This window comes from Leptonychotes weddellii, chromosome 6, assembly GCF_054177405.1.
Source record: "Leptonychotes weddellii isolate Sample4059 chromosome 6, ASM5417740v2, whole genome shotgun sequence".
NCBI lineage: Eukaryota > Metazoa > Chordata > Mammalia > Carnivora > Phocidae > Leptonychotes > Leptonychotes weddellii.
This window is the reverse complement of record NC_138374.1, coordinates 98,275,475-98,292,518: the sequence shown is the minus strand read 5'-3', so window position 1 is coordinate 98,292,518 and position 17,044 is coordinate 98,275,475. Positions and strand designations below refer to the sequence as shown.

Here is a 17,044-nt window from a genome sequence, read left to right as displayed (position 1 = left end):
TTGCATTCCCACCAGTGATGCACAAGGATTCCCGTTTCTCCATATCCTCTCCAACATTTATTTTGTTTTTTTTGTCTCATTGTAGCCATGCTAATGGGTATGAAGTGATATCTCATTGTGGTTTTCATTTCCATTTCCCTAAGGATCGGTGATTTGAGCCTCTTTTCATGGGCTTATGGACTATCTGCATATTTTCTCTGGAGAAAATGTTTATTTTCCTATTTGCCTATTTTTTTAACTGAGTTGTTTGCTTTTTTGTTTTAGGATTGCAGGAGTTCTTTATATATTCCGGCTATTAACTGCTTATCAGACATATGATTTGCAAAGATTTTTCTCCCACTCCATGGGTTGCTTTTCACTTTTTTGATAGTGCCCTTTGATGCACAAAAGGGCAATATGCAATTTTAAGCGGAGAATAGATATTTTCCAATTGGCGTGTGGAGGGTGGATTTGAGTGGGGCAAGGCCAGGGGGCTGGGGAGACAGGTTAGATGACCACAATATCCAGGCAAGAGATAGTAGGGTCTAAGCTGGAACAAACAGAGAAGAAATGGAAAGAAAGAGTTATTTAGGGAGTAAAAGCAACCAGATTATGGTGACAGTGGAGGAAAAAAGAGACGGAGGAGGAAGTGTTGGGAAACCACTTCGATATTCAACAAGAGATGATGAGGACCTGAACTGGGGGAGCAGCAGTGAGGGCAGAGAAAAGACAAATTTGAGGAGATTAAATTCTAACTGATTGGACAAGAGTAGGAAAGAGAGGAGTGATTGATGGCTCCAAGCGTGGACAGCCCAGTAAAATATTACCTTAATTTACAGTGAACAACCTAAATTAAATGAGTCTTTGACACAGACTAGTCTAGATGTGTCCTCCCCTGTACAGAGTGGTTTGGTTGAGTCTGCCCTGAATCTCCCTTCTCACCCTTACTTTCCATTAGAATCATTTCTTCTTATAAAAGCATATTCTATGCTTTATCATTGCCGATAATGCCAACCTCAAATCCTTTTAGAAGAATATGAGATCATGAATGCATGTAAAAAAATAAACCCAGGTTCAAATCTGGATCACCATTTTTTAGCTTTGCAACTTTGAACACTCAATAAGTGACCTAAACTCCATGAGCCTCTGAGTCTTTCCATGTCTGTGGGTATAATAGTAGCATCTCTCCCATGCAGATGCCATGAGGATCCAATGGAAATGATTCAGGTCACACACTCAGTGCTGGACCAAGAGCCTTGATTAATATGAGCTGTTGCAATCATTACTACCCCACCTCTATATCCAATGGCAAAGTCCAGTTGGATCTAAAACAGCTGGAAGGAAGTGGGGACACAGGGTGGCACAGCAGAGAGCAATGAAGGCAAGATATGAAGACCAGGAACCAGTGAGCTTCATGGGAGCCGCCTAGCCCTGGAATCAGAAAATTCTGGGTTTAAAGCCTGAATTATTCTGACTAGCTCTACGGCCTCTTCTGCTTAAGACCCGGAAGGGAGTGACAGCAGGTCAGTACCGGTGGTGAAGGGAATGCTGCTCTCCACCCGTCTCACAGAAGTTTGCCTCTGTGTTTTGTCTGTCTTCAGAGGCATTACCTCCAGTAGAAATGGCAGGTCCTCGAACTTGGAGCCCAGATCTGCAGAATCACTGCCGAATCCCCCACGCACAGGAATGTGGCAATCAACCTGGGTGATGCACAGGATTGCATTCCAGAATGTTTATGGCACTGGTTAGCAGAGCTGACACATATTTCATATCAGAGCCTACTGGTTCCTATGGAGGGAGGGGCTTCCTACTACATGCGCCTTCCTCAACCCTCACTGGAGGTGACACCATAGAGGGATGGGTCCTTAGCTTGTTGGCCACTCTGAACCTCAGGCAAATTCTGGGGAGTGTGGGTTACAGCTGTGGTGTGGTGTGGTGTAGTAACTGTGCATCCCAAGGTGACTTCCTGACAGGTTATATCTACCATCAACAGGTTGAAGCTCTATGGTAGTTGAGGGTGGGAAGGACTTTGACATTGTCCCATTTAAATAAGCATTTTCTGCCCCATGGGTTCAGTTAGCAGTAGTGATATCAAGTACTTAAAGGTGTTGTGTCCCATCTAACTATATTTCTACAGGGAAATGTTAAAGATATCTCTATTTATATGTACATGTATAGAAAAAGATTAAGAAATCATAGTCTGAAATCACAGGATTTTAACATTTCTGAAAGAGGCTAACCCAAGCTTTGAAGAACATATGACACCTTCCCTTCCCCCACAAAAAGCAACATGGCAGCTTTTATAATTTTTTTGTTTAATTCTCTTCCTAATGCTAATTAACTTGTGACTATATTTTGTCTGCCTTCCAATGAGTTACATATAGTAGAGAGTACTAGTCACAAACACGTGTGTTCCACAAGCAAACACTGACCCATACACATTTTAAATTTGAATTGATGGGGCGCCTGGGTGGCTCAGTCCATTAAGGGTCTTGCCCTTGGCTCAGGTCACAATTCTGGAGTTCCGGGATCAAGCCCTACATCAGGCTCCCTGTTTAGCAGGAGCCTGCTTCTCCCTCTCCCTCTGCCGCTCCCCCTGCTTGTGCTGGCTTGCTCTCTCCCTCTGTCAAATAAGAAAAAAAAAAAAAATTAAGTTGATTGCTGACATTAAAAGCTGGAAGGTTTCACATGGAAATCAAGATTTCTGTTCTCTCCTGATAAAGCACAAAAGACTCACCTCCACAGATGTCAATAACCACCTAGAGCTGAGAGGCACCCCTATGCACCTCAGTCCCCACCTAGCCTATGGCCATCACCCAAGTTACTCCCTAGCCCTTATAGCCATGTGGGTAAGACACCCTTATATCACACACATTCTAGGTCATTCACCTAACAATAACCAACTATTTATATTCATTTAACAGTAACCAACCAAGTATCTATGAAGCATCTGCTGAATGCCCATCTAGTCCCAATTGCTCTTCTAAGCCAAAAATAGGGAAAAACTCACTTTTATGTTAAAGGTACTTAATAGTCTGGTTCTGTACCACCCAATACGGCTTCTAGTTATGTGGCACTACTGAGCATTTGAAATGTAGTTAGTCTGAATTGAGATGTGCTATAAATAAATATATATAAAATACATGGCAGATTTCAAAGAGATACTACAAGAAAAAGTAAAATATATCATTAATAATTTTATATTGATTACATGCTGTAATAATCTTCTGATACAATGACTTAAATAAAATTTATTATTAAAAGTAATTTCACCTGTTTCTTTTTATTTCCCAATGCAGCTATTAGAAAATTTCAAATTACATGTGTGGTTCACATTATATTTCTATTGGACAGCACTGATCTCACTGGTGAATGTGTGTTCAGCAGAAATTTATCCAGACTCCAAGAAGCTGGGAGGAGAAATGAACAGTAATGGAAGTGGAAGATGGATCTGAATAGATGAAATGTGACTAAATCTGTGTCTATTACCTCACAGAGCCTGAAACTGCAACAGGCTGTCTGTCCCGTTAATCCCATTCCGACTCTTTTCCTTCTGCCTCACTGACATGCATTGGTTACAATGACGGCGGCTGACTGTGAGGAGTGGGGGAGGCGCCCCCCCCCCCGCCGCAAGGCTTAGGATTTCAAGACTGCTGGGAAGCTGTTTGCTCAGGTCCTCTGAGAAGCAAACAGCCAAGATGGGATTAAATATGCAAGGATTTTGTTAGGGAAAAATACTTGAATGAGAAAAAAAATGGGGAGAGACCAGCCTGGGAGAGCAAATAAGAGCAGTAGTGAAGGAGGAAGGGACAGAAGGTTGGGGGAGGTGTCCTCTGCTGCGGTGGAGTCGGCCTCACTGGTTCAGCAAAGAGCACAGAGTCCTGGGGGCAAGATCTGGGGTCCAGCAAGTCCCGTGTTTCCCAGGAGTGGGTCTGCTGTAGTATCCCTAATGCACTCGGTCACGGGCTTGTAGCACCCACTGGGAAGCTTGGCCTCCGCACAAACACAGCAATGGGTTTCCGAGAGCAGCAAAGCTGGGGCCCATGATTCATAGTGTTCTCTCTGGTTAGAGGTCCGCAGGTGCATTTTCATAAGAGCCACAGAAGCCATCTCTGGTAACTAACAGGCTCTGGGACAACCTAGAAAAAGCATAGCCAGAGTATTTGCTGCAAGGGAGCAAAGAATTAAAAGAGTCTCTCCTTCCTCTCATCCTTTGAGCGCCAGCATCTTTATCTATTCACACAGGTCTTATGTTCTGATCCTTGAATTATTTGTATGACTCTCCTTTGAAAATGCTATATAAACAAATTTATATATATAGTTAAAGAAGAAAGAGCAACCTCAAAATATATTCTTTATAGAATGAGTTGAAGTGCTGATGGGCTAGCAGTGAGCAGAATGGGGGTTTGGATTAAAAATCTTAAAGGTCGCTTCCAATCTCAAGAGCGATACTTCTCTAATCGACTCTTAAAAAAGTAGACTCTTTTTTCAGTTGCCCTTTTCTGTAACACTAAAAGTAAAATAGGCTCTTTGAAAAATGGAGGAAAAAAAAATTTTTTTGAGAAAATGTATTTTAAAAAGTAATTGCCCCAAATTCTGCCACAGAAACCACCATTGTTAACATTTTAATATTTTTAAAGCCATGTGTATATATTTTAATCTTTTTATGATCATGTTATATATACAATTTGATATCTTCTTTTATAGTATAATGTGGCATAAACATTTCCCCATATCGTTAAAAACGCTTTAACATGGTATATATTAGTGTACATCTCTGAATACCTCTTTATGTTTAATTCCTAGAAGGCTAGTAGTTGTTAGGGCAAAGGGCATACAAACTTCTAATGCTTTTGATATATATAGATAAATTACTCTATCAGCAGTATATGAGAGTGCCTGTTTTTCTAAACTTTCCTCAACTCTAAGGATAGTAATTATTAAAAATCTGCCAGTTATATACAGAGAAAGTGGCATAATGTTTATTTTCTTTAAACACTAGTAACATTGATGGGCGCCTGGGTGGTTCACATGGTTAAGCGTCTGCCTTTGGCTCAGGTCATGATCCCAGAGTCCTGGGATCGAGCCCCACATCGGGCTCTCTGCTCCTTGGGAGACTGCTTCTCCCTCTGCCTCTCTCTCTCTCTCTCTCTGTCTCTCATGAATAAATAAATAAAATCTTTAAACACTGGTAACATTGAACTTTTTAGTTTATTTTACTAATAGTTTATATTTCCTCTTTGTGAATTATTTTGTCATATCTTTGATCAGCTTTCATTGGATTCATATCTTTTCTTATTGGTTTATAGAACTCTTTACATACTAATGGCCTAATCATTTACCTATCCACTATATGGCAAATATTACCTCAGTGTGTCATTTACTTTTCAATTTGTTTATGATGTTTTCCCAATATACAATTGTTTTATGCATTCAAAACTAGCAATCTTTTCATTTATGATCTCTGCTTAGCTAAGTCTTGTGTATTTCAAGATTATACAAAATCTTAAATCTATGTTTCCTCTTGTACTAAAAAAAAAAATAAAAGTGGCTTTACTTTTCACATTTAAATTTGCCATCCTATGTCAACTATACTCAAATAAAAAAATTAAATAATAAAAATAAAGATGAAGAAATTGAGGCAAAAAATATAAATAAACATGTCATCCATATGGAGTTTATTTTTAAATATTTCTCAAGGTAGGAATTTAATTTTGCTATTTTACAAACTGTTATTAGTTTGTTCCAACCTTATTGATGGCATAATCTATCTTTTCCCATTTATTTAAATTTTCATCTTTACTATACACAAAGAGAGTATTTTAAATTTTTCTGTGGGTTTTAAAAATCTCCTTTTTATTCATTTCCGGTTTTAGTGCACTGTCTTCAGAATGTGGCCTATACATTTTTCTACTTTGGTAAATGTATGGGTATTTCTTTTTTGTCAAGTACAGTGGATCTCACTGTGAACTATTGTATGGTGTGTTGCAAAGTAAAATTTTACTGCTAATAAAATATTTAAACTTGCAACTGATGTATATATGAATTAGAGTTCATCTGATATATCAATACTAATACCTTTCTCATTCACTAGTGTTATATTTCTTTTTCTTTTTTCCAGTTTTATTGAGACATAATTGACATATAGCACACTGTATAAGTTTAAGGAGTACAGAATAATAAGTTGACTTACATCCATTGTGAAACAATTACCACAATACCTTTAGTTAACATCCATCATCACATACAGTTACAGAAAGAAAGAAAGAAAGAAGGAAAGGAGGAAAGAAAGAAAGAAAGAAAGAAAGAAAGAAAGAAAGAAAGAAAGAAAGAAAGAAAGAAATTTTTTTTTTTCCCCTGTGATGAGAATGCTTAGGAAGCATTACAGTTCTTTATAGTAGACAGGTGGAAGCTATGTGGAGTCACATCTTTACACTGATGTCCACAAGCTCTGGTCATTCTAGGGTTCTTGTTCTTGAATTTCCTGAAGGGTTCTGCATCCCATGGTGTTTTAAAGTAATTCTCCCTGGTCCCCCTGACTCAAGCTGGTAGAATTAAGCCTCTATTTCTTACAACCAACAAAGCCTAACTAAAACACCATGCACATACTGGAAGAAGGGACTAGTACACATCAGATCAGTAGCCTGAGGAGGTAGACATGAAACTTAAACAACAGACCTCTAAGGGAGTGAGGTAACCCTGGAGAGTGGCTGTGAGGTAGTTCACTGTTAGCTGGCCTGGGCCCTTTGTCCAACAGTCCCCCTTAGCAGCTGGTTCTGACCACTGTAGTGGGATCTGACTCTGAGTATTGCTGTTGGTACACTTCTGGGAGGTTCTATAGGGATCAATTTGCTCCTCCCTGGCTGCTGTAGCTCCAGGCTCTCCAGCATGGGTGACAGTGAGACTCCACTGCAAACTCCTTTTTCTCACTCCTTGGGTCTTGCTTTTGCATTTCATGAATTGGAGGTTGCCTTTCTTTTTCTTTCAAATGAGTCTCATTTTATTTAAAGAAAGTATCTAACAAATATTTTTTAGATTTTCTAGAATGTGGTAGCACTTTAATTGAGTTACAGGTTTGCTCCTGTTTTTAAAATTCCTTTGAAGGAGCATGAAGGAGTAAAGCCCTTGTGCTCCAATTACCATCATTGGTTGAAAACTACATTTTCCAGTTTAATTCCTTTTTTCTCATTTAAAACTAAAAAGTTTTAATTTGTATATAATACCTCCTTATTGAATCCGCCCAAGTAATCAAGGAAAAAAATACAATGAAAGCAGATCAGCTGGTAGAAATACCAGGATATCTTTAATAGCTATAAAGCATTATTCAACATATAATTTGTATGCTCTCAGAATAATAGGCATCATATTCTTTCATATTTTGCTCTATTCTGCATACTTTCTTTGTTCTCTCTCTTCTCTCTTATAGTCAGTTGACATCAGGATACCTAATGGGTGAAATCAGCAATAAATAACTCATTCGATAAACACATTCTGAGACCCACAATTTACAAAGCTTTAAGCAAAAGGTTATAGGAAATGTGAAGAGTAACCAAGTGCTGGCTGTAGCAACTGCCATCACAAAATTATAAGCAAACTTCAACAGAGCACATGAAAAGGTGTTCAACACGATTAGTCGTTGGGGAAATGCAAACCAAAACCACAATGAGATACCACTTCACACGCACTAGGACAGCTACAACAAAAAAGACAGCTATTAACAAGTGACTGTGAAGATGTGGAAAAATTGAAACCCTCCTGTTCTTTGAGGTGATAAAAATGTTCCAGAATGGAACGGTGTTGATGGTTACGTAGTCATGTGATTGTACGATAAACAACTGAATCGTACAGTTTGCAAAATACACGTCTGCCATGTATTAGTCAGAATTGGTTAACTATTACAACAAATAAACCAAATCTCAAAGGCTTTAAAAAAGCCCAAAACGTCAATAGGAGGTGGGGGAGGAAGAGTTCAATTCTGACAAGGGGGATTTTGGAAAGCTTCTCAGAACAAAAACATTTAAGTCAGACCATAAAGAACAAGAGATTATAATAGCCATTTACAAAGCACCCATATCTGCTCTTTAAATGTGCTGAATGCCAGGCCTTTATTTTTAATTCTCTGTATACGTAGTATGGTCCCTTTGTTGCAAACCAAGAACCTGAGGCTCAGAGAGGTCTAGATGGCTGGCCCGTGCAGAGAAAGAGTGATGGGCTGACAGGCGAGCTCTTGGAATATGCAGAGGTTTGAGTAGTCTACACAGAGGGAACAACAGTGCAAATGCGTAAGGGTAGAAATAGTGGAAGATGGATGGTAACTAGCAAATCAGCCAAGTAGCTGGGCCATCCCTCCAGCTAGCAACTGGAACTAGGACTTAATCTTCAAAGGGAGGCAGGACCCAAATTACAGAAGGTTTTGTGTGCATGATGGAGAAATTTAGAGAGCAAGACCTCCTCTTCCCGCAGAGTTTAAAATCCACTGGAGAGACAAGACCAACCGTGAAATAACAATTACCATTAACACATTACAGGCTGGAAGCAGGACAGTGTTCCAGCTGATACCAGTAAGAACCGATGACTTGAGTGTCTAGGGATTCATCTGTTACACCCACAGTGGCAGGGCCGTTGTGTGACCCAGAAAAAGGGGCTCCACCTGGAAAGCTAACTTCCACTATTTGGGCAAAGCTTGTGAAATGAGGAGAGGTAGCAGATAGCCTGGGGGCTTAGCTGACCCCTCCTGGGCGTCTGAGATCCCGGCCCTCCTTCATCTCTTTCGCCTGGGGCTGAATCTCACTTCTTGGTTATGGGTTCTTAACACTCCCTGCTTTGAGTGACTGTTACACGTTTTCATCTTCTGTCTACCCAGATTTGGAAAGCGAGATAAAAGAACATATAGACCCTAGAGAGAAACCCAAGGAAGAAATAAATGGATCTAAGTCAGAGTCATTATTTTACAGATCTAGAAAAGCAAGTTACTCAGAGTAATTCACACATCATTGAGAGACCAATTAGAACCATTCGCAAGTTATTAGCACTGACTTTAAGCTACCTGCTCTGATGTAGCCCCAACCATTCAGAGGGGCTGTGTGGTGTCACTGGAATTAACCAGTATAAACATACCTGTACATAAACAACCCTCAATCCGCAACTGTTTGTTGGGTGCTTTACCTGCCTGTGCATTGTGGTCCCTCCCCAAAGGCAGATTTAACACACACAACTATCTAGTCTCAAACCACTAGCTACTGGTCTTGATGGTGGAGCTAACATAAAAGATGTGGAAGGTCCCCAACAGCATAAAGTTGCAAAATTTCAGCAAAGGAGGAAGACTATGGCTACACAAAAGTTCAGAGACTTAAAGGCTGGGGTTGCTCAGATAGACCTCCCTTTAGGACTTAGACTTGGAGCCTCACCTTGAAGGATGAGTAAAATTGAAGCGAAAAAGTGGAGGAGATGGAAGAGAAAATATATTTCCAACAGAGTGTGGGCTCTGGCATCTGACTAGTGAGAGCCAACCTTGGCTTTACCACTTGGCCTTGCTCTCATTACTTTACCCCTCTGTGCTTCCATTTCCACATCTGCGTGGGAATAATGAGAACGGTAGTATCTACCTGATGGCATTGTTGGGGAAGATGAAGTGAGTTAGTTCACATACATTATGAATTACATGATGCCTGGTTAATACACAGCTGACAATCAGTGTTAGCTGTTACTGCATGGAGCAAATACAAAGAAAGCACATTTCAGAGTAGTACTTATTTTAGGATCGCTTGTTTTTGAATAATCCTGCCAAAGCTACTTTTAACTTGATCATTCAGAAAAATTAACCTGATTAGTACTTTTTAAAAACAAATGACATAAAATGAATTCATGCTGATCAATATGAGATATTCTAGGAGGTGGCATATACAGCATTTACTACTTTTTTTTCAATCAACCTGAATTTTCCTTCATTTCCTTTTTATAGTCAATAGGGAAGGGAACCTATCTGTCTTAGCTGGGGATGCTATAACAAAATACCACAGACTGGGTGACTTAAACTACAGATGTTTATTTCTCCAGTCCTGGAGGCAGAAGTCTGAGATCAAGGTGCCAATATGGTAAGTTTTTGGTGATGGCCCTTTTCCTGGCTTCCATTTCCATCCAGATGGCTGTGTCATGGGTGGGATGGGGTAGGGGAGAGCTCTGTATTCTCTTCTTATGAGGGAGATAATCTCATCATGAGGACCCCACCCTCGTGACCTCATCTCCCAAAGTTCTACCTCCTCCTAATAGCATCGACACTGGGGTTAGGGCTTCAACATAGGAATTTGGGGGCATACAAATGTTCAATCTACTTAAAAGAAAAAATAAGAAACAAAACATTCAAACTTATTTGTTATGAATGGTCCTATAGTGCCAAGTATTTATAAATTAAAGCTTTAGGAATAAAAGAAAATTAATTATAAGAGTAGAGACTTTGAAGTTTAAAAATGCAAATTTTCTGAGCATAAAGGATATCATTTTTCTTTGAAAATTATAGGTAGAGCATTTGAAGATATGGAATTCAGAGATTCTGCTGGGGTGGAAGGGCAAAGAGGTGATGGTTTTATTACTTGTAACCAGAGGGGATAATCATGTTTTTCATTATTTTTGTATGTTTAGAGTTATCTTAATAATTATGAATAGCTAGAGAGATTATTCTGTGATAACATATCTAGTAGATTTAGCTTGTGCTGACCAAAACAGATTTGCATGGTTTGTGCTAGAATCCTGCCTCTCTAGCCCCTCAGAGCCTCTCCTGTCTAACCCCTCCCTTCCTCCTGTGCTCTTCTCTTCTGCTGTCCTTGCCAAAGTCCCCACGGTCCCACTGTCTCTCCTATGACCATGTGCAAGAAAGTGTGTGTGTGTGTGTGTGTGTGTGTGGTGGGAGTCTCCACTCTTGTGTCTTCCACATGTGGTGGGGAGGACAGATGGAGGAGAGGTGTCCCTGGGATCCCAGGTGAAATGAAGAATGAGTTTTCTCACTAAAATAATGTTTACCAAAGCAGTTAATTTCTACAAAAATTACAGCACCAAAGAGGGTTTACTAAAAAGCTAAAAGGGGCTTAAGTTTCGAGACCCCTCATTTCACATGAACCCTTCCAAAGGGTTTTTGTACTTTTGTCTTCCTTATCTAGAAGATTTGGCTCCCCAAATTGTGCTCCCAGCCCTGTAAAACCTGGATTATTTCTGGTCAACACTATTGTTTAATTACAGATTCCCTTCATGGACTGTTTGCAGACTATCCTGAGAACCTCACTACCATATAAAATGTTACTTCTAAGTAGTGTCTATTGAGAAACAAACACTTAACAACATACAACCTGTTCTCTGCCCTAGGAAGTTGTCTAGGTACTTAATAAATGTTTGCTGATGAAATAATAATGAAATAAATGAAGGGAAAACGAATATCCTTGAAGCACTTATTCAGTACCTCCTTCTGGATGATAGGATTATGGTGATTTTTCTTTTCTTCATAGTTGGCCGAGTTTCCAAAATTTCTAAATTTTCGGCAATGAACATGTATTCCTTTGAATAATTTAAAACTTGCTTTAAAAGTTCATAGTACAGATGCCCTTTAATTTATACATGTATGAAGTGCTTGCTTTGTGGCCTTCTGTTAGTTCTGAGGAGACCAAGTCAAAGGAGACCGACATTGCCTTGCCCTCAACAATCCACAGTGTCAGTCACCGTTCTGAGGCCTGAAGGGACAGAATTCAACCCAGGTCAACAATTTACAGAGTTGGTCTATTCAGGGTGGTCTGTGTAGATGAGGGAAGTGGGGGGTGGGGGAGACAAAAGCTTGTGACTCGTAAGGATCCTTTTACATAGATAAACACACACACACACACATCTTAGTCATATATTTCTTTCATTTTAGCATAGGAAGCTTTAGGCATGGCCTAAAAACCCCAAAGAAGAGTTGACTATATTTGCATAAACCCAGCAGATGGATCCCTCCCCCAACTTTAAGAAGGAATGCAAAGATTAGGAAAAAAAAGTCTACCAAATTTGGGGTTAAACTATATATCTGAAATAACAGCTCATCTTTAGTGAGTTCTTACCATGTGTCATTATGCAAAGTGCTTTACACACATTGGCACCTCATTTCATTTTCCTTTTACTTTCACAACAAGCCTATGAGGCCGGAGCCAGAATCATCAATCCCATTTTACAGCTGAGGAAAGGAAGGCTGACAGAAATGAAACGGGTTGCCTAGGGTGATCGAGATGGTGGCTGGCAGCGCCTGATTGGAATCCTAATTTGCCTCCTCTCCCTTCTTAACCATTCCTCTTTAGACGACAGAGAGTTCTGGTTCCAAGGAGAAAAATGAACTAGAATATGGGTAATTTAAAAAACAGAACACAAGTTTATTTTCAAAAACAACGTGATACCAGCCTTTCAAATTGAGAAAGAAAAAGCACTGGAAAACCTTTTTTTTTTTTTTTTTAAAGCCTGACTTCCCATCCATGATGGGTGGTTATTAACTCATTTCATTACACTAAATTATGAATTTGCTTTTCAATTAAGTGTCTCATCACCGTCACGGCTCTGACGTGTCCTTTTCCATTTCCCAACTTCATCTTGGAAAGTGAGGCATGGTTCGGTTTGTGTGCAATCCACGAGACCCGGGGGTTATCTTTTGCCCCTATTGTTTTCTAGGGCGTCCCTCACTCTGGAGGCCTGGCATTCCTCACGTGTCTGGGGCAATGCCGCAGCAGCGAAGCGCCGGGAAGCCGCACAAAAGACGTCCAACCGCTATCAATGTGGAAAGATCCATTCGGTGCTCGCACCGAACACCCGAGGTGACCGAGGAGAGGGGAAAAATGAAATAGCTTCTCCCAAAGGGTGGAAAATTGGGTGGCCTCTTGTGAATGCCCACAGAAAACTGAACGGCGATCTTTCTGGACCCTCAACCATCCCAGACGCGCCCAGCCCACGCGGCCTCCGCCCTTCTAGTCCCTAGAGGCCGGGAAGGGCGGGGAGGGGGAGCAGGGCGCGAAGTCTCCGGCCAGGGCTGGAGGCGCACAGCTCTCCCCCGCAGGGCCGCTTCCGCCGGGTCGCCTGGGCTTCATTCATCTGGAAGGCGCCGCGGCTCCAGGGCAGGCTGGAGGCGGTTCGGTGGCCGAGCCGGAGCCGCGGCATTGCGGCCATCCAGCCAGGGAGGGGAGGGGCCGCGCGGCGCGCCCAGGGTGCCCGGCCTTCCCTCCGTCCGCTCCCAGCAGGCGCAGACCCGCGGCAGGGCCCAGGGGCTGGCCGGGTCAGAGCTGGGCCCTCCGGCCTCGGAGCTGCCCCGCTACACCCGCGCCTCCTCCCGGGTGACAGGGCCCGCACGCAGCTTTCCCGCCGGGGTCTCCCCTCCCGCCGGCCCGCGGGCTCTTAGCACGCGCCCGCGCGCGCGCGCGCGCACACACACACACACACACACACACGCGCGCATAGGTGCCGGCCGGCGCCCTCCATCCCTCCCCGCAGCCCCGCGCGCCCGCTCGCCCGGAGCGGTCCTCCCGGGGCTTGGCGGCCGGGCGGTCTCGGCAGGCCCCTCCCCGGGGGAGGGAAGCGGGCCGCAGCGCGGAGCGGGGCGCGGGGAGGGGCCGGCGGCGGGGGCGTGGCTGGCTGCCCCCGCCCCTCGAGTGAGTGACTGGGCGAGGAGGGCCCCTCCCTCCCTCCGCCCCTCCCTGGCGGTCCCCTCCCTCGCTTGCTCCCAGCCCGCTCCCGCTCGCTCCCTGCCCACTCCCGGGGGGAACGTTCCGCGCCGCGGCCCCGCGGCCGCCGCTTCTTTCACACTTTAGTTGGGAGCTGCGCGCCGCGCTCAGTTACTGGAGAGCTGGCCCCGTGCCGTCGCCTCCCGCACGCACGCACGCGGGCTGGGCTCCGGGGTTCTCGGCGTCTACTCCGAGCGGCGGGGAGGAGGGGGACACCCGGACTCACTGTGGGGAGGCGAAGGAAGAGGAGAGGAGGGAGGAAGAGAAAAGGCGAGGAGGAAAGGGGCGGGGGGCGGGAGGCTTGCCACCTTCGGCCCCCCCCGCGAGCGCCCAAGGTAAGCGTGGCCCCCGCCGGCCTCGGGCGGGGGGGAGCGGGCGGCGCGGCCCCGCGACTCGGCTCCCCGGCGAGCCCGGGTGGGCTGGGAGGGAGGCCTGCGGGGAGTCTGCCGCGCCGAAGGGATGGGAGCCGCGGTGGTGGCGCTGCGGGCGCGCGGCCCGGCCCGGGGCTGCTGCTGCTTAGTGCGGGGACGGAAGCTGGGGTGGGGGCGTCTGCTCGCCGGGGCGGAGGGGCTGGGATGCGGTTGGGGCTGCTGACGACTTTCGTCACATTGAGGCCTGGGTGGCTGGTGTGAGACACCCCGCCCTTCCCACCCGCACTCTCCCCCCCCCCCCCCCCCCGCCGCCCTCAGCCTGCCTGCTCCTCTCGGAGCTGTGCATGTAGCCACCGTACTTTGCGAGCCAGATCTGGAAAGAAAAAGAATTCAGAATCCTGTGCTATGTCTTCGAGTCCCTTCTCCCGCTCCGACCGATTGATGTGCTTGGATGGGTGCTGGGATCCCCGGGATTTCTGAAGTTTTGACCTTTTGGGGGTGGCTTGCCTCGGTGCATCTGTTTGCTCACCTCGGTGTGTTTATTATTCGTGCCCATGCGAGACAGCAGCAGAGGGTGCTTGGGTACTGTACACGGAAGAGATCTCCCTCCCCTCTGCAGGCAGTCCGCGAAGTGCGGCCGCCACGGCTGCTGATGTCCTTCCCCGATCATCCACCCTGCCTCCTACCCCCACGGAGGGATTCCCCCCCACCCCCCACTTACTGTTTGTGTGAGAGAAGTCCCTGGGCTTAAGGGCTTTCATCTCCCATTCATTCCTCTTCTAAAGCTCTGAATTGGCTCAGGTACGTTGGTCAAATTTGAGGTGGCTTTCTTTTCTCCAGGAGTTACATAGTCAAAGATAAAAATACATACACAGAAACACGCATTAATCCTGAGTGATGACAAGCACAGTTGGGGATAGAAGCGATTTGTTTCAGTAGGAAACCTGCCTCCCTATGAGGTATCTTCCATCGCATGTGGGTTAGGAAATTTGTTTTAAAATAGATAGTGCTTATGTTGTGTGTGGCTGGAAGACAGCCATAAGTTCAGCTATTGGAGCAACTCTGAAAGTGATACACCCTGATCATCCAGAACCTTGGTTGAAGACACACACATGCTCTGCTCTGACTCAGACGTTGGGAGGGGGGCTGACACACCATAGATTCCATGAAACACTTTTTTTTTTTTTTTTTTTTTAAGGAAACAGTATGGACTGTTTGGGGAAGTGGCATGTTCATTACACAGAGAAATGTTATGAAAACCTCCCTACTCAAGGGGGTGGACTCACTTTTCACCTAATAATAACCTTTTAGTTTGGTAGAGTTGGAATGTACTGGGCGGGGGGGGGGGTGGGCAGGGAGGAGAAGGTGATGTTTTTGAAGGGTTTTTCATTCCAAGATGCTCAATTTGGGGGGTTTTCTCCCCTTTTTCATACTTCTAGAGCTGGATTGTAGGGCCAATAGAACATGTTGTGTGTTGGCTCTCTGGAGATACAATTGAACAGACCTGGAAATTAATTTAGACTTGATCAGCTATTTTTGTTTTGCCCCTTGTGAAATGGGAAGTGTTGGTGATAGTTGAGTGTATTTATTTGCGTTAAACCATTGCTGGGACCAGCACTTACTCACTGATCACAAAATGCAGCACTGAAATGTCACTTCCCCTCACGTTTCCTGCTGGGCAAACGGGGTTCAGAGAACAGTTCTGGAGGACCGCTGGGCAAAGCAAAGACAAGCAAACTTAGCTCTTGGATGAACCGATGCCTGAGGAGGAGTGGGTGCTTCTGTGGTCAAGTTTACCTCCCTTGGAGCATATGTCCCAAGAAAAATGGCCTTGGTTGGTGTGGAGGTCTTTTATCCAACGTTGAAAGTTCATCCTGGAAGAACCCTGAGGTTCTAGCTTCCCTCTGCAGCACTGACTCATTTTCACTCTTTTGAGAGAACTGATCATTTTGTTTTCTTGGCTAGTAATTTATCCGTCACCCCTTTCTCCCTATCTTATTTTATCATCTCACATGGATTTCTGGGAATTAATAGGCCACTGTTTGAAGTGGTTTGAGCTTTTTTTTTTTTTTAAGATTTTATTTATTTATTTGACAGAGAGACACAGAGAGAGAGGGAACAGAAGCAACGGGAGTGGGAGAGGGAGAAGCAGACTTCCCGCAGAGCAGGGAGCCCGATGTGGGGCTCGATCCCAGGACCCTGGGATCATGACCTGAGCCGAAGGCAGACGCTTAACGACTGAGCCACCCAGGCGCCCCTGGTTTGAGCTTCTTGAAGAATCACGGGGTGCAAATCAAGAGCTTGTTCGTTAATTGGTACTACTTGCTGTGACTGATTAAAAATCCTACCTAGGAGGAAGGTGGTTTGCCCGATTAGGAGTCTCATTTCCAGGCAGATGGTGGCTCAGCACTGTGCCGGATTTTCCACTAGGCAAGCCTTGACTGTTACATTTCCAGTGGCTTGCTCCAGGCTCTTCGTGACCAGCCCCCTTTCTACTGGATATTTTCTCTCAGAGAGTGAGACACCCCAGGCTGAGAGAGGGGGTGGCACGGCCCCTCCCATGAGGTCAGGAGAGACAGGAGAGGGCAGGGACTCGATCCCGTCATGGTGGTGGGGGGATCCTAAGTGTGATAGATATCCCCAGCTTCACTTGAACTTATCAGTACAACTTGGTGCCACCTGAGGCACATACAAGTACACTTTGGGCCCTTTTATGGTCCTTTTTGGGACTTTCAGAAGTCCCATAGCATGGGAGAAGTAAATGTTGTATTAAGTTTTTTTTAAAGATTTTATTTATTTATTTGACAGAGACAGAGACAGCGAGAGCAGGAACACAAGCAGGGGGAGTGGGAGAGGGAGAAGCAGGCTTCCTGCTGAGCCGGGAGCCCGATGTGGGACTCGATCCCAGGACCCTGGGATCATGACCTGAGCCGAAGGCAGTCGCTTAACCAACTGAGCCACCCAGGCGCCCTG

General features: G+C 44.6%; 1 protein-coding gene across 6 annotated transcripts in view; it reads left to right on the top strand.

The window, feature by feature from the left end:
* Nucleotides 1–13,696: 13,696 nt before the first annotated feature.
* C6H1orf21 (chromosome 6 C1orf21 homolog) overlaps nt 13,697–17,044 on the top strand; it is a 213,772-nt gene continuing 210,424 nt past the window's right edge. For 2 of the 6 annotated variants that reach the window (XM_081824724.1, XM_081824723.1), the window contains exon 1: nt 13,701–14,035. The gene's annotated coding sequence lies outside the window, so the exon portion shown is untranslated. Of the gene's footprint in view, nt 14,036–17,044 lie in introns of all 6 variants that reach the window. The other 4 variants (XM_081824725.1, XM_081824722.1, XM_031027721.2 and 1 more) reach the window with 4 other exon arrangements.